Source organism: Macrotis lagotis, chromosome 4 (genome assembly GCF_037893015.1).
Source record: "Macrotis lagotis isolate mMagLag1 chromosome 4, bilby.v1.9.chrom.fasta, whole genome shotgun sequence".
Lineage (NCBI taxonomy): Eukaryota > Metazoa > Chordata > Mammalia > Peramelemorphia > Peramelidae > Macrotis > Macrotis lagotis.
Window position 1 is genome coordinate 81,269,329 of NC_133661.1, and position 14,715 is coordinate 81,284,043.

The 14,715-nt window shown below is 36.5% G+C and overlaps 1 protein-coding gene across 2 annotated transcripts in view; it reads right to left on the reverse strand.

Annotated features, from left to right (window-relative positions):
- LGI1 (leucine rich glioma inactivated 1) overlaps positions 1-14,715 on the reverse strand; it is a 67,493-nt gene that overhangs the window by 30,381 nt on the left and 22,397 nt on the right. The window lies entirely within an intron of this gene.

Consider the following 14,715-nt stretch of genomic DNA (forward strand, 5'->3'; position numbering starts at 1 on the left):
TTTCTGCCCCTTTCAATTTCTCTCTCCCTCTCTGTACCTCTGTGTCTCTCTATGTGTTTCTCTCTCTCTCTCTCTCTCTCTCTCTCTCTCTCTCTCTCTCTCTCTCTCTCTCTCACACACACACACACACACACACACACACACACACACACACGCACACCAGCCGTTACTACACAGAGCTATTTAACCTTTTGTTCAAAAGTTACAGTTCAAGTTACATTTGAGGCAGGCAAGACTACTCATTAAGCAAAACCACTAGCTTTGAGAAGAAAATTATTCCAGAAATTCCTCTGCTTGGGATTTCTGACAACCAGAGCAACATCTGACCAGTCAGTGGGGTTCCTGACCAGTTGGCCAGGAATGAACCACTAAGGTGGCATGTTAAGTGGTAAGGTGAGAAGATAAACAGCCAAGCCATCTGTACCAGTTAAATAAGTAACAATTTAACATTTTTTTGAGAGGGAAGTAAAATACAAAATGCAGGATAAAGCAAAACAAACCAAAACAAAATATAAGCCATTTTTCTTCTTAAACAATGCAAATACCACTGGCATTCTGACAAACTGACATCCACATTCACCATCAGCAGGAAATGTTTTAAAAGTCACTTATGAAATGTAATACACTGTCAACCACAACATAGTGGTGAGCTCTTCAAAGATTATTTTACACATTCTGAAGTGGAAACTTGAAGACAAAAAAGGAGATATTTTTACATAGTGATAATATTAATCTGGAAGAAGCTACTGACATATGGATGAAGAGCAAACCTCCAAGTCAGGAAGCTCTAGATCAGGTCCCACTTCTCGGGGGTGAGTCATTTAAATTTTCAGTTCCTGGGCAACTCCTTATGACTGACTATAAATTGCTGAGCAGGTGTGACTCTCTATGGGGAGAGGGAGTCTTATTAGAAGTTCCTTAGCAATTAAATCACAGTTCCTTTAAAAAATAGTAACTCCTATTTCTATGTAGCTTTAAGTTTTATAGAGCACTTTCCATGTAACAACATTGTGAAATAAGAACTTAGACAATAAGTTTTTGAAACTTATACCCCCAAAGGTAGTACAGGTTGAAAATGTACCTTCAAAAAGACTTAAACTAATAGAGAACATAATGGTTTCAAAAATAGGAACTAGAATGTTCAGCGAATGTTCCTAATCTTTGAGGTTACTATCAAGGAAGATAATTAAGATCTTCCCTAAAATGTCTCTGGATGAAGTTGCCAGAAATAGAGTTGTGATTTAAGTGAACAATGGGCCTGATTCTCTCTCTCTCAATCTTTATATCAAAATGACTAGCTCAGCCAGTGGAGGCTCAGGTTCAGGTTTGGGAGTTTGCACCCTTACATTGGGCTTCACTCTCAGAAGCATTGTGGATTAAAGAATGAGCGAAGGACTTGACCTGGAATTCTGCTAGTAATGCTACCAATGGGCAAGTCATTATACACTATGAGCTTCATTTTCCTTTGCTGTAAAATTAAGTATTGTGCCAGATGAGCTCTCAATGTCCCTCCAGCTCTAAGATTCTGTGATGCTTATGTCCTTTCCTTAAAGTATTTTGATTAATCCTTCAACCTCTCTCCCTGTCATCTGGCCCCCATCTATTTTTTCCTATACTTTTAAGCCCAAAGGTTCTATCATTATTTGAAAAAGAAATAAACACAAAAGAACTACAACAGAGCAATGAAGTATTTCTAATGGGTCATGGGGTAGAGCTATGCTGTTATTTCAATTAACTATAAATTCTTACTGGTGACTTTAGAAATCCCTGGGAATGTGGGGGTGGAAAGTGGCTTTATGAAGATGATAGTAGACCCTAAAAAAATTGCTAACTGAAGACTAGGGAAAGGGTCCAATGTCTACCAGCTCTTTGTTTTATCTGTCACCTTAGTTTAGCCAACATGGTGGGTCTGCTTGGGAATATAGATTCAGGACAGGGGAACAAGAGCATCTGGGAGAAGCAGTCTTTGTAAGTGAGGGGGTCAGATTTAGGGGAGTCAGTCTTGGCCATGCTTCAAGGCAAATGTCAATAATTTGTCAAGGACTCAACCTACTGAAAGATGTGACTGCTTCCAGAGACTGGGCAGAGCTGGGAGAAGGGCAAGAAGAGATGAGCTGCTTCAATTGGAGCCAGACAAAAAGCAAAGCTCCAGCATAGGGGGAAGGAGAGGGCAAGCTTAGGGGAAAGACAACTTGGGGAACAAATAAGGTATGCTCATTTCCTACTGGAACTTTGCAGGGGATGGGCAAATATATGACAGGTTTTCAGTATCCTTAGCCAGTATTTTAAAGATAAAGTGATACAAGATGACAGAATCAGACAGCTGAGAAAAAAAGTATCTGTCTAACAGCAGACTCCTGTGTGCCATATCTGGTACAGTAAAATGACTAAAGACTATGAAAGTCAGCCAAATTTTATCAACCAGCCTTGAGTTACCATAGAGCCCAAGAGTCATTTAAAGCATGACATTGACAAATTGGAGAATATACAGAGAAGGGCAACTGGGATGACCATAGCCATGTTATAAGAAGAAAGGCATGGGACTATTTTACTACCAAAGAAAAGACTTAATTAGACAGGACTTTAGCCAATCCTAGGTGGTGAAGGATTAGAACTGATCATTGTTCGCAAATACCTGAAGAACCATCCTGTAAGAGGGAGGAAATTTTCAGTATATGATCACAGAAGGGAAAATTAGGAGCAATGGGGAATAAAGAGAACAAAAAAATGTCTCAGTCTAAAGAAGAATTTCCAAATCACTACAACTCTCCCAAAATGGCATAGGTGACCTAATGAGGTAGTGTTTCCCTTTATTGGAGATGTTTAAGTTGATGTTAACTGACTGACTTTTCATCCATTTTGTTGTAAAGAGCATTAATATATCAAGTTAGAATAGATGGTCATCACCTATAAGAACCATTCCAACACAGAAGATCCTATAAATATAACATGGTTCATAAAGTTGTCATTACTACTACAAATACTACAGGGAAGCAGTGCCAATATAATTACCCCCTATAATCAATGTAACAATGAACAAAATCTGTTTCCTCTTTTAGTGTTTTCCTATTCTTTATCACAAAGCAGAGATTTTTATCATTTGTATTCTCTAACAAATACACTATCCCTTTCAGTGTCTGAAAAGAGGCTTTGTTTCCATCTGTTTCTATTTTACAGCTAGAGAGGGCCATTCCCTACTCACTGGAAGGGAGGAGGATAAATTGAAATGGGTTATATAACTAGCAGCCAAAGTAGAGCTTTCTTGTCATTTGGGGTCTGCTCTTTTCCAGGAATTCTTAGCACAGTACTGAATTTGCCCCTCTCAACTTTTTTGGTATAATTCTAATATTGTCCCTAATTCCCTTTTTCAACCTGGATCTTCTTCCTTCCCAATCTAGTGGAAAGAGTTTGGGGTTTGGAATATAAAGAGCTGGATTCGAAACTCAGCTCTGCTACTATCTGTGTGACCTTAGTAAAAGTGATTTAATATCCTTGGGACTAAATTCTCTCATAAGTAATTCATGAAGTGGACTAGAGCTTTCAAATCCTGTGACCTAAGGAAGCTTTTAGGCAGAAGGGTTCTAGGGAGAGTTGCAAATGTATTAGTCAATAGAGGACTGAGATAAAACTTTAAAACTTTTGTGAGCAGTTAGCTGTTTCATTTATCACTGGACCCTTCTCCTATTTTTGTATAATTCCTAAAAATGTTCCAGAGTCATTTCCCCTTTAAATCTATAAAAAGTTGATATACTGTTATCAGAAAGCCAGGTAAATGATGGAGTGAATGAAACTGTGCTCTACTCTGGTGGGGACAATGGAATTTAGGGAAGCAAGGCAAAATGATTACATAAGTTTGAAAGAGCCAAGACCTGGCTTGCTGATGTACAAGGATGGGTAGGAGGGGAAAGATAGTTTATAAGGTACAGAAAATCCCTTGTATCCTGTGGCAACATAAACAACGGTCCCTGTTTTAGCTCCAAAGTTGTGGGGGAAAAATTTAAGGGATTTGGGGGGGGGGGTGAGTTCCCTCACTAATGACTTTTCACCTCAAATTTAACATTTCAGTTTTTCAGGTGATCAAGATTTGCTTCCCCTAGCAAAGATCTATACCTTTGCAGACAGTTTTCTGTAAGTTGATGTCGCTGAAAGTATTCTTCATCCATGGCCAAACCTCTGAGGATGGCTCTATCAGGTCCTACCCAAGCTAGAGAGGCAGTACAAGTTCAATGTCTGTTCTCTGAGGACCAACTTAGTTAAGAGCTCACCTCATGGATTCAGAAAATAGCAAGACTGGTTACCAGTGACTAAGTCATTAAAGTGAGCCATTATAACTATCTCTAGCTCCTTTCTGTAGCTGGGGACCTTTGATCTGACTGATGTTGACACATTCTCCAGTGGTCAAGATGGAGGAGGAAAAAAAGATTAGCATGGAAACTGTTCTCAGTTCTGCTTTTGTACAAAATTTCCCAGCAATATGTTGATAATTTCAAATCAGATATTCCATGTTACCAGAGTAAATAACTCCCATTATGTGTGCTACTTTTGACCAATAAGATCTTAAGGAGACTGACAAATTGGATGTTTGTGAGTAGAATTTGGTCTAAATATTTACATGGTAAAAACCCAAACATTTCATTCAAGTTTTGGGAGACTATATGAATGAAGTCCACTGGATAAGGCAGTAACAAGCAGGATAGTCCTTAAACTCTACATTTGGAATCAATGAATACTTAAAAGTTTTATATCTATAGCATGTGATATTGTACACTATCCAAAAAAATAGTAGTTGTCCCTATTTTGCCCAAGCTGGAAGTGTAGCAGCTAATCAAAGATCCAATTTGAATAAAAGGTATCATAGCAGTTTTAACCAGTTTGACTTTTCTTACCTTGATAAGATTGTCCCTCCTTAGAAAATGTGGCCCCTGGGGTTCCCAGGTGCTGGACTTAGTATATCCAATCAACTTTAGCCTTACTGTATCTCAGAAGTCTTGAGTTCAAGTGAACCATCATCCTTAGCCTCTTCAGCAGCAGAGACTACAATCATGCATCATGTCTGGCATTTTTGTACATTTTCTAAAAACAATTCTATATACTATCCTCTGTGGATATAAATAGTACCACATATCAATTTATATAAATGGAATAAAGTTCTAGACCATTTTAGTTGTTTTTTTTTCCAAAACATCCTAAAGTTCTTCAAAACCTAACTCCAACCCATCTTTCTAGGCACATGTGCTCTGTGTTTCAATGAAACTATTTCTTGCTGTATCTCACAATAAACACTCCATATTCCATCTCTGGGCCTTCTATCTGCTTCTTAGAATCCATAAAGTTTAACACAAGCACCATGAGACCTTTTCCTGATTCCCTTCGCTGTGATGCCCCCACCCTGAAACTACCTTATATTTATTTTCCTATATTTGGTAAGTACTCAAACATGCCCATCTCTCATAGAATATAGTAAGTGCCTTGAAACAGGGACTGTTTCATTTTTAACTTTGTATCCCCAGCACCTAGAAATATGCTTGCCACATATTGACATTTGTTGCTCAAACATTTTCAATTGTGTCCAACTTTTCATAACACCATTTAGAATTTTCTTGGCAAAGATACTGGAGTGTTTGCCATTTTCTTCTCCAGCTCATTTTACAGGTTAGCAAACCGAGGCAAACAGGGTTAAATGAGTTGTTTAGGATTATACATTTTGTAAGTGTCTAAAATCAAATTTGAACTCGAGTCTTCTTGACTTTAGTACAGCACTCTTTATCCACTGAACCACATAGCCACCACAAGTCACATAGAGGGTACTTAATATATGCATGTTGGTTGACAGAACAAGAGCCTGTTATAACACATATTATTACAATACATGAATTTAGAACTGGCTCAAATATAATGACATCAAAAAATGTTCATCTAACATTGCTACTTGTAAAATGTTTTGGTACTTTCCTCTGACTATACAAAAGAACTTCCTTCTCTAACTCACCAAGCAGAAACCTGTTCTTATGCAAACCTGCAAAGGCAGGTTTCCATGAGTTTGTATAGACTCTGAACTCCTCAAGAACAGGGGCTAACTTCTTTTTTGTTCTTTTTTTTTTTGTGGAGCAATGAGATTAAGTAACTTGCCCACAATCAATCACACAGCTACTAACAAGTATCGGAGGCTGGACTTGAATTTAGGTCTTCCTGACTCCAGGGTCAGTGCTCTATCCACTGTCACCTAGCTGGCCCTGAATATTATGCCCTTATGCCCATAGTAAACACTTAAATGTTGACTGTATAAGAGTGAAGGTAGAATTTGTTTTTGTTCTGTTTTCTGTAGGAGTAAATGATATTTCTGCTACCCTCTCCATTGCTCTTATATACAAGAGTTAGGAGGATTTACAACGTACCTTGCATAAGCCTGGAATCTTCCCCTGGGGAAGAGTAATGTTCTCTGACATCTCTTATTTTAATATTCCTGTGCCTACTTTTTTGGGAGTGTTTACAAGGATATCTTAGCAGCCAAATGAACTCAGTATGGGAGTAGATGGTAGGAAGGAGCTTGAGGGAAGGAAAACGTCCTTCTCTACTCATGAATTACATGTTCCCCAGCCCAATGGGGAGAATGGGGCAGATTTTATTTTCATCCATGAATCTGAGTCAGCAGCCCACTGAAACAATCTTCATTAAAATGTCCATATATATGAGATGAAGCTGTGACTTGGGCCATTAACCAGCAAAGAACAAACATTGCTTTGTTAGAATGGACATAACAATTCTAATTTAGTGAAAAATGTTGTGTAACAGATGCCTTCATAAATCCCTGTCCATTTAACAACTATATAGACAATGTGTAAGTCAGTTTATCATATAGATTGATTTGGATTTTCAATTCAAAAACCCAAGTTTTGACTTCTATTTGCTTCACAGTTGTCCTACTGCTATTCTGCTCCTAACTTTAGCAGATTGAGGGGAGCTGCTAAAAACCAGGGTAGGCTATACTCACATCTGGGGGTCAGATCACATTTCTTATACTGTGTTTCAGTTCTAGGTACCACGTTTGAAGAAAAATTTTGACAAACTGCAATGTGACCAGAAGATCATGGGGAGAATAAAGAGTCTACAAACCATGCTACATGAAAAACAGTTGAGGAAAGTATGGACAAAGCCAAAATCTGCTCTGTGTTGCTTAAGAGTAGAATCACCATTAATGGATGAAAGTTATAGGGAAGCAGATTTGGGTCAACATAAATAAGAACTTCAATAATAGAGCTATCTTTCAATGGAGCAGTTTTCTTTAATAGTTACTGAATTTCTTGACACTGGAAGTATTCAAGCAAAGGCTGAATGATCAAAGGGATACCACAGAAGAGATTTTTTTTTTTAATTAAAAACAAGGTTGACTTTTAAGTCTTCTTCCAGCTCCCAAGAGTTCAGCTTTAGATATGCCTATTCCCTCTTCCTTGATTCACCAAGATATCTTCTAATCTTCCTACCAACTTTAAAGCCTGCGATTCTAACTCCAAAATATACAGCTCCAGCCCCAATCCTTGACCCATGCGCCAGTCTCTAGCTGCCCAGAGACCATCTCTACTTGGATGTCACTATACCTCAAACCTTTATCAGAAGCTGGGTGTGGCTATCTAGCAAGTAGCTGGTCAAGTTAATGGAGCCACAAAGGGAGGAAAGGTGGAGAACTTAACTCATGCCTAGGCCAATAAGGGAACTGGTGAATGGCTGAGATAGTGGCTGTCAAAAACAAAAGAAGATTCTACAAGAAGATAAGGATAAGGGGAAAATATTTGACCCAAAGAAAGACCCAAGGAAGGGGAGTGCAAGCCTAATGGTCAGAAGTTTGGGAAATGTAAAAAAAATAGACAATCAGAAAATAGGAAAGCATAAAAACAAGTGACTTTACTTCTAGGATTCTTCTAGGATTTCTTATTTCCCCTTCATGCTTTTGGAAATCATGAATTATATTTTTGAATATTCTTGATTATGATTCATATCTTGACTAATGAATCAATCTGAAGAATTGGCACTGCTGTACATATAATTCACTAAAATAACTCCTTTTCCCTCAATTATCTAGTTTATTTTAGGCAAGAGTTTTTTGTGTCATTTGCCACTTCACTCTGCTAGACTTAGTCTTAAATAATTAATCATAAGCTCCCTTTCACATTCAGGAGGCCACTGAGATCTTGTATATATAGAACTTTTATATCTGCCTACCTACTTCAAAAATAAAATCTTGAGAGAGAGGAATATATCAGATCATTTATGTTTTAATGTTAAAACAAGCACATTTAAAATAAATGTCCTTTATAAATCATTTAAAAATTTAAACATGCATTCAATGCATGTAAATATTAAAACATGAGATAAATCATGATCAAATTATTTCACACTTTAAAAAAGTTTGTCATTGAAAAAATAGTCTTTCATTTAATTTGCCCAGGAAAATAAGTATAGTGTAACTTTATATATCTAGATCACAAATTCTTAACTTGTGGTTCACAAACGGGCAAGGGCTCCATGGATAGATTTTAAAGAAGTCATGTACTTTATCTTGATTTATCATATTATATATATATATATGTATATATAAATTATATCTTGTTTTTTTAAATTTCTAATTGATACTTAATATTTCCTTTAATAATTTACAACCACTATTCTAAGAGGCTGCAGAGAGGAGGAAAGGTGAATAGGGTTCTGGGTCTAGAGACAAGAAGACCTGAGTTCAGATTTGACCTCAGAGACCTACTAGTTATGTGACTCAGGGGAAGTCACTTAACCCTTGTCTCAGTTTCTCATCTGTAAAATGAACTGGAGAAGGAACTGGCAAACCATTTGTATTTTTGCTAAGAAAACCCCAAATGATATCACAGAGAGTTGAACATAACCCGAAAAAAAATTTAACAATTGTAAGACGGGGTCTTTTGGCTTCACTAGACTTCTAAAAGGGTCTATGATGCAAAATAGGTAAATAAAGCCTGATCTAGATCAATTGGGACTGACCTTAATCCTGTTCCATGATTATCCAAACTCTAGAAAGGAGTATAACAACATAGCTTCCACAAAATCACATACACTATATCAACAACAGCAAAATATTTTTAATGTGCTAGGATATGAGCATATCTGTTCTATGTAATAAGGTTTATATTGGTACCCAGTGAGATTCATCCTATATTTAAAGAATAACTGTAAAATAATGGGTCTGAATTTTCTAGTGAATAAACCAGAATTTAAGCATCTAAATAAATACTGTCTTTTTCAAACTTAGGAAATCATGATATTATTCCAAAAATTTTGCCTTTGCTGAAAACATTTTTGGAATTCCTATTTGAGAATTTCATTCAGGGACTATGACATTCTTTCTCATTCCCTCAATAATGGCAAATCTTTATATTTTGAGGGAGGAAATAATTTTTAGAAATAGCCAAAATTCATTCTAACTTGACTCAATGGATTGGAAAATACCTATGGAGTGTCTCTGTGTATGTGCCTGAGTGTGTATATGTGCTTATGTGTGTTTGTGTGTGAAAAATGAGGTATAGATATTGAGGTTCTTTATCTCATGAATTGTTTTTGAAGGTAGTTTCCAAAGAGAAATATTTTTAAGGAAACATGTTTGATTACTTTAGTCATAGCCAAAACATTTTGTACATCAATTTGTGTGTAAATGAATCAGGGGAATTAGACCTTCTTCTATAGGTCAGGGTTTCTGTGCAAGCAGTCATGGGACAGTTCTGGTGAGGTCCCACTGGGTTTCATAGATGTTCTATTGTCTAAATTGAAATATATAATTTTATTTGAAAAATATCTTTACACAGTCTATCCAATGGTTACTATTTTACTGCTATGAATTTCATGGATTGTGTTAAAAGAGAAATCATTTTTAAAATGTTTGGATAAAAAATGTTTTGATTTCCTTTCAAATAGGTGAAAGTGGGATTCTATCTGTATATAAGATAATGGCTGGAGAGATCAACATTTGTGAATACATTTGCATAATCCAATATTTAGTATATAATGCCCTTGATCCTAGGAGTCAAATTATAAGTGGGTTTAATAATGCCTAGAAAAGATCAGGATACATTGTAGGGTTTAGAAAATACTGGTTGTTGAAAGGAAGAAGACTGAATAGAAGTAAGGAGAAGATGTAAATTGAAACACACTAAGTAAACTGTAAGCATATAGTACATATATTTATGTGTGTATGCATACACATACAGACATACACATATACCTACTATGTTTATATATACACATGTGCAATATATATGAAGAAAAGTAGAGGTAAAAGGAAAGGGAGTGGTGATACAGGGAGGAAGCAATAGGGATAGAACAACTTCTGATGTTTTACAAATTCTGATCTAAAATCTGTCCTGTGGAATATGATGAAGTCCTCTCTTGCTATCCCAAATTTTACAAGATGCTCAGTATCCTCCCGAGTTGTACTTATATGAAAGGTGACAAAAAAAATGACTTGTAATCTTCCTCTAAGAAAAATAAAATGAGGGCAGCTAGGTGGCGCAGTGAATAGAGCACCAGCCTTGGAGTCAGGAGTACCTGGGTTCAAATGCGACCTCAGACACTTAATAATAATTACCTAGCCGTGTGGCCTTGGGCAAGCCACTTAACCCCATTGCCTTAAAAATAAAATAAAATATAAAATAAAATAAAATAAAATAAAATAAAATAAAATAAAATAAAATGAAGGATTCTTAGAATCCTTGTAATTGAGCAGAACATCAGAACTAGGTCCCAGCTATGGAGAAAAATGATCAGCTTAGCTGAATTGTTTTGATTAAAGACAGGTGTTAAGTCTTTAAGCATCATGAGAAAGAGTTTATAGAGTAATTTATAGCTTCGAAGCATTTGTCATGGAATTGAGAAATGAGCAAAAATTAGGGATATGGAATAGTGAAATAATGGAGAGGAGGAAATTTTTGCTACCTAAATCAGGACCACAGACAAATTAATTTCAATTAGAGCTAAAATAACAAACCAAAAAGATAAAATTAAGTAAATGATCAAATTTGTAAATGGGGTAATAATTTTGTAGCTGAGACTAATAAATGGTTTTTAAAAAGTGAACTGAGAAGACACCTTTAAAATGAGCATTTGAAAGTCTCCAGGTTCAGCCTACAAAAAAGAGGATCATTTCATGTCAGAAGGAAAGAAAGGGGAGGAAGGCAAACAAAGTTATGGTTAATAATTTGGAAAAATCTGATAGATTGGGTCTCAAAAAGGAGAGGTAAGGGAAGTTAGAGTTAGGTGGAAACCCTCGAAGAGTTGTCAACCCAAAGGCAAACAATAAAGATTTAGCAGGACAGACAGACTTTAGTGAAATAGTAAATTCTGTTGTTTGAAGAGGTAACAGGAAGATGACATGGGTAAGAAGGTAAGCGGTAGTAAGGTTAAAAATAAATTAGTATAAAATAGGGCTAGATGAAATCTAGGGGTGGAAAATTAGGCATTTAAAACTAGAATATTAATTTTAGATTTTAAAATTAAGTATTGGCATACTTTTAAAATAATGTTGCAATTGAGTCATAAAAACTGAGAACCTTGGCCCTGAAACTGTTTTTCACATTTTCCATGGTCAATATGGTTAATTCATTTTACAAATGGGAGCTGCTAAAATAATCAGGGAAATAAATGGTTTGTTAAAATGTATCATAAGGGGTGGCTAGGTGGCACCGGCCCTGGAGTCAGGAGTACTTGGGTTCAAATCCAGTCTCAGACACTTAATAACTATCTAGCTGTGTGGCCTTGGGCAAGCCACTTAACCCTGTTTGCCTTGCAAAAACCTAAAAAAAAAGTATCATAAACAATAAAGTAATTAAAAAAATTTATAGTAAGTTTTTTCTGAAAAAAGCCTGTATCAAATTTAAAAAAAATTTATAAAAACTGTACCAAATTTATAAAAATAAGAGCATTCTCCAATTGATAAATGGTCAAATAATATGAAAAGAACTTCAAAAGAAGTCAAAGCTATTTAGTCATATAAAAATGGTCTAAATCACTATTGATTAGAAAAATGCACATTAAAACAACCCAAGGTACCAACTCACAGCTATCAGAAATGACAAAAACTAAAGGGGATGAGAGGAAATAAAGTCATTAATGAATTGTTGGTGGAGTTGTGAACAGGTACAATCATTCTGAATAACAATTTGGAATGATGTCCAAAGGGCTACACAATTGCAGATCCAGTATACCCTGAGAGATCAAAAGAAAAAGATCGATTTGTAATATATATATTATATATACATAAATTCATATCTATATATATGCATATGTGTATATTAGAAGATGCTCATCAATTGGAGAAAGACTGAACAAGCTGTGGTGTATGATTGTTGAGTGCAATTGTACTATAAGAAATGATGAAGGGGATGACTTCAGAAAAAAACACGGAAGATTGAATTAATGCATAATAACAAGAGTGGACCCAGGAGATTATAGTACACAATAACAGTGATACTGTAATAATGATCAACTGTGAAAGGTTTTAGCTACTCTTATCGATACAATGATTCAAAAAAATTCCTAAGGATTCAATATGACAGAAAATGCTGTCCACCTCCAGAGAGAGAACTACTAAGCTCTGGGTATAGATTGAAGTATAATTTTCTCACTTTATTTTTCTTACTTTTTTTGGTAACATGATTAACAAAGAAATACGTTTGCATGATTTTACATATATAATTGATATCACATTGCTTGCCTTTCAGTGGGAATGGAAAGAAGAATTGGAAGGGAGGGAGAATATTTGGAACTTAAAAATTATTTTAAAAGAAAGTTGAAAAGAAAAGGAAGAAAAACAAATGAAAGATGCTTCACCTTTTGGGTTTGGACAATTTGTGGTTGTTGTTTACAGGGAAGAAACATAAACAATTTAGATGGGAAATCTGCAAAAGAGTCTCTTAAAGGAAAATACTTGGGAAGAAATAATTCTGGGAGGACCTGAGAGAAAGGATCCTTTAGAAGAAGGCAAAAGTACTTACTGAAGGCAGAGATGACCAAAATGTCTTGTTTCTCAGCAGGTAGTTTATATATGACTACGAAAACTTTTAAGTTCATAGCAGGGACACCCTGATAACTTTTGCCTTTATTGACTATGAGAGAATTGTATATGCCTGTTTATGATGTGTATGACAGAAAGTGAATTTTGTTTTCCTCATTAAGGTGGAGGTGACCCTGATTTGAGGCCAAAATCAGTCAGAAAGAGAAAAAGCAGAGTGAGTACAAGAGAAGGAGAGAAGGTAGAAGACAAAGGAATAGAGGAAGAATACAGAAACATAAGCTTATATATGAAGAGAGCCAGGCCTGGCAAAGTTCAATTGAGTAGATGGATCATAAAAAATGGAGTTAAGCTCAGAATGGAGATCTGAGAGAAGAGCTTAGAATCTGCACTGTCTCCTGCTGAACTGCCTGGAGGAAGATGGGCTTTGACTAGGAACTACTGATTAGAACAACAATTCTGCTGCTGTAGTGAATTGGAGGAAGAAGAAATTGCTACTGCCCATAGTGGAAAGGAAAGGGTGCTCTGGCTTGTCCAGTATTACTACCTTTGACTTAAAATCAAAGGCTCATCAGCCTTGTCCCTCACAGCAATCTGTGACTCAAGAAAGGGAAATCCCTCAGAACCCAGGCAAGACAGAAGATGCGAAAAGCTTTGTAAATTTAGGACATGGGGAAGCTGCTTTTGCTAAAAGAATGCAATACTTTCCTAGATCCCAGTCAAGGAATTGTCTGGATAGAACAGTAAGGAGTGGCATACTCAGAAGAAGCCTTGTCCTGTTCTCTAAGGAATTCAAGGACAGCAACTCAGACTTTCAGTCATGATGTGCCCTGAACATAAATAGTTCCCTATTTATATGTCTCTGTCTAAATTTCTGTATAGTTTGGTTCCATTCTCCCCTACAGATATTGATATTGACTTCGAACAAAGACCAAAGACTATTACCATCAAATTAGGAAAAAAACTCCATTATATTATTATGTAATTTTACTATCTCATACTTTATTTTTCTTTCTTAAGGATATGATTTCTGTGTCATCACATTCAACTGAGATCAATGTATAACATGGAACCAATGTAAAGACTAACAGAATGTCTTCTGTGGGGGTGGGGGGAGGGAAGAAAAAATGGGGGAAAATTGTAAAACTCAAAATAAATAAAATCTTTCTTAAAAAAAAAAAGCTAAAGGTGTACACTTCCAGCCAAGATGGTGAAGAGAAGACAGGCACTGTGATAAGTGCTCCTCTTTCCCCTCAAAAATAACATGACAGGGGGCGGCTAGGTGGCGTAGTGGATAAAACACTGGCCCTGGAGTCAGGAGTACCTGGGTTCAAATCCAGTCTCAGACACTTAATAATTACCTAGCTGTGTGGCCTTGGGCAAGCCACTTAACCCCGTTTGCCTTGCAAAAAAAAATAACATGACAGAAGCCTCTTAACAGAAATTCGATCAACAAAACCCAGAAAGGGAAGCTAGTAGAAAAACATCTACCAAGAAGGTCTGTCTCAGGGTTCCGTGGGTGAACCCAGAGATGAGAGCAGAGGATCACCATGGGGACAGCAGGTGGGGGAAGACAGAGGGCCAGCCTCATTCATAGAGACTTCAGTGAATGGTGAGTGTGAGATCCAACTTTAGGTACGGAGTCTTTGGTGGGGTGGGGGGTGGGGGGCTATGGGAGGGTGAGTTCCAGC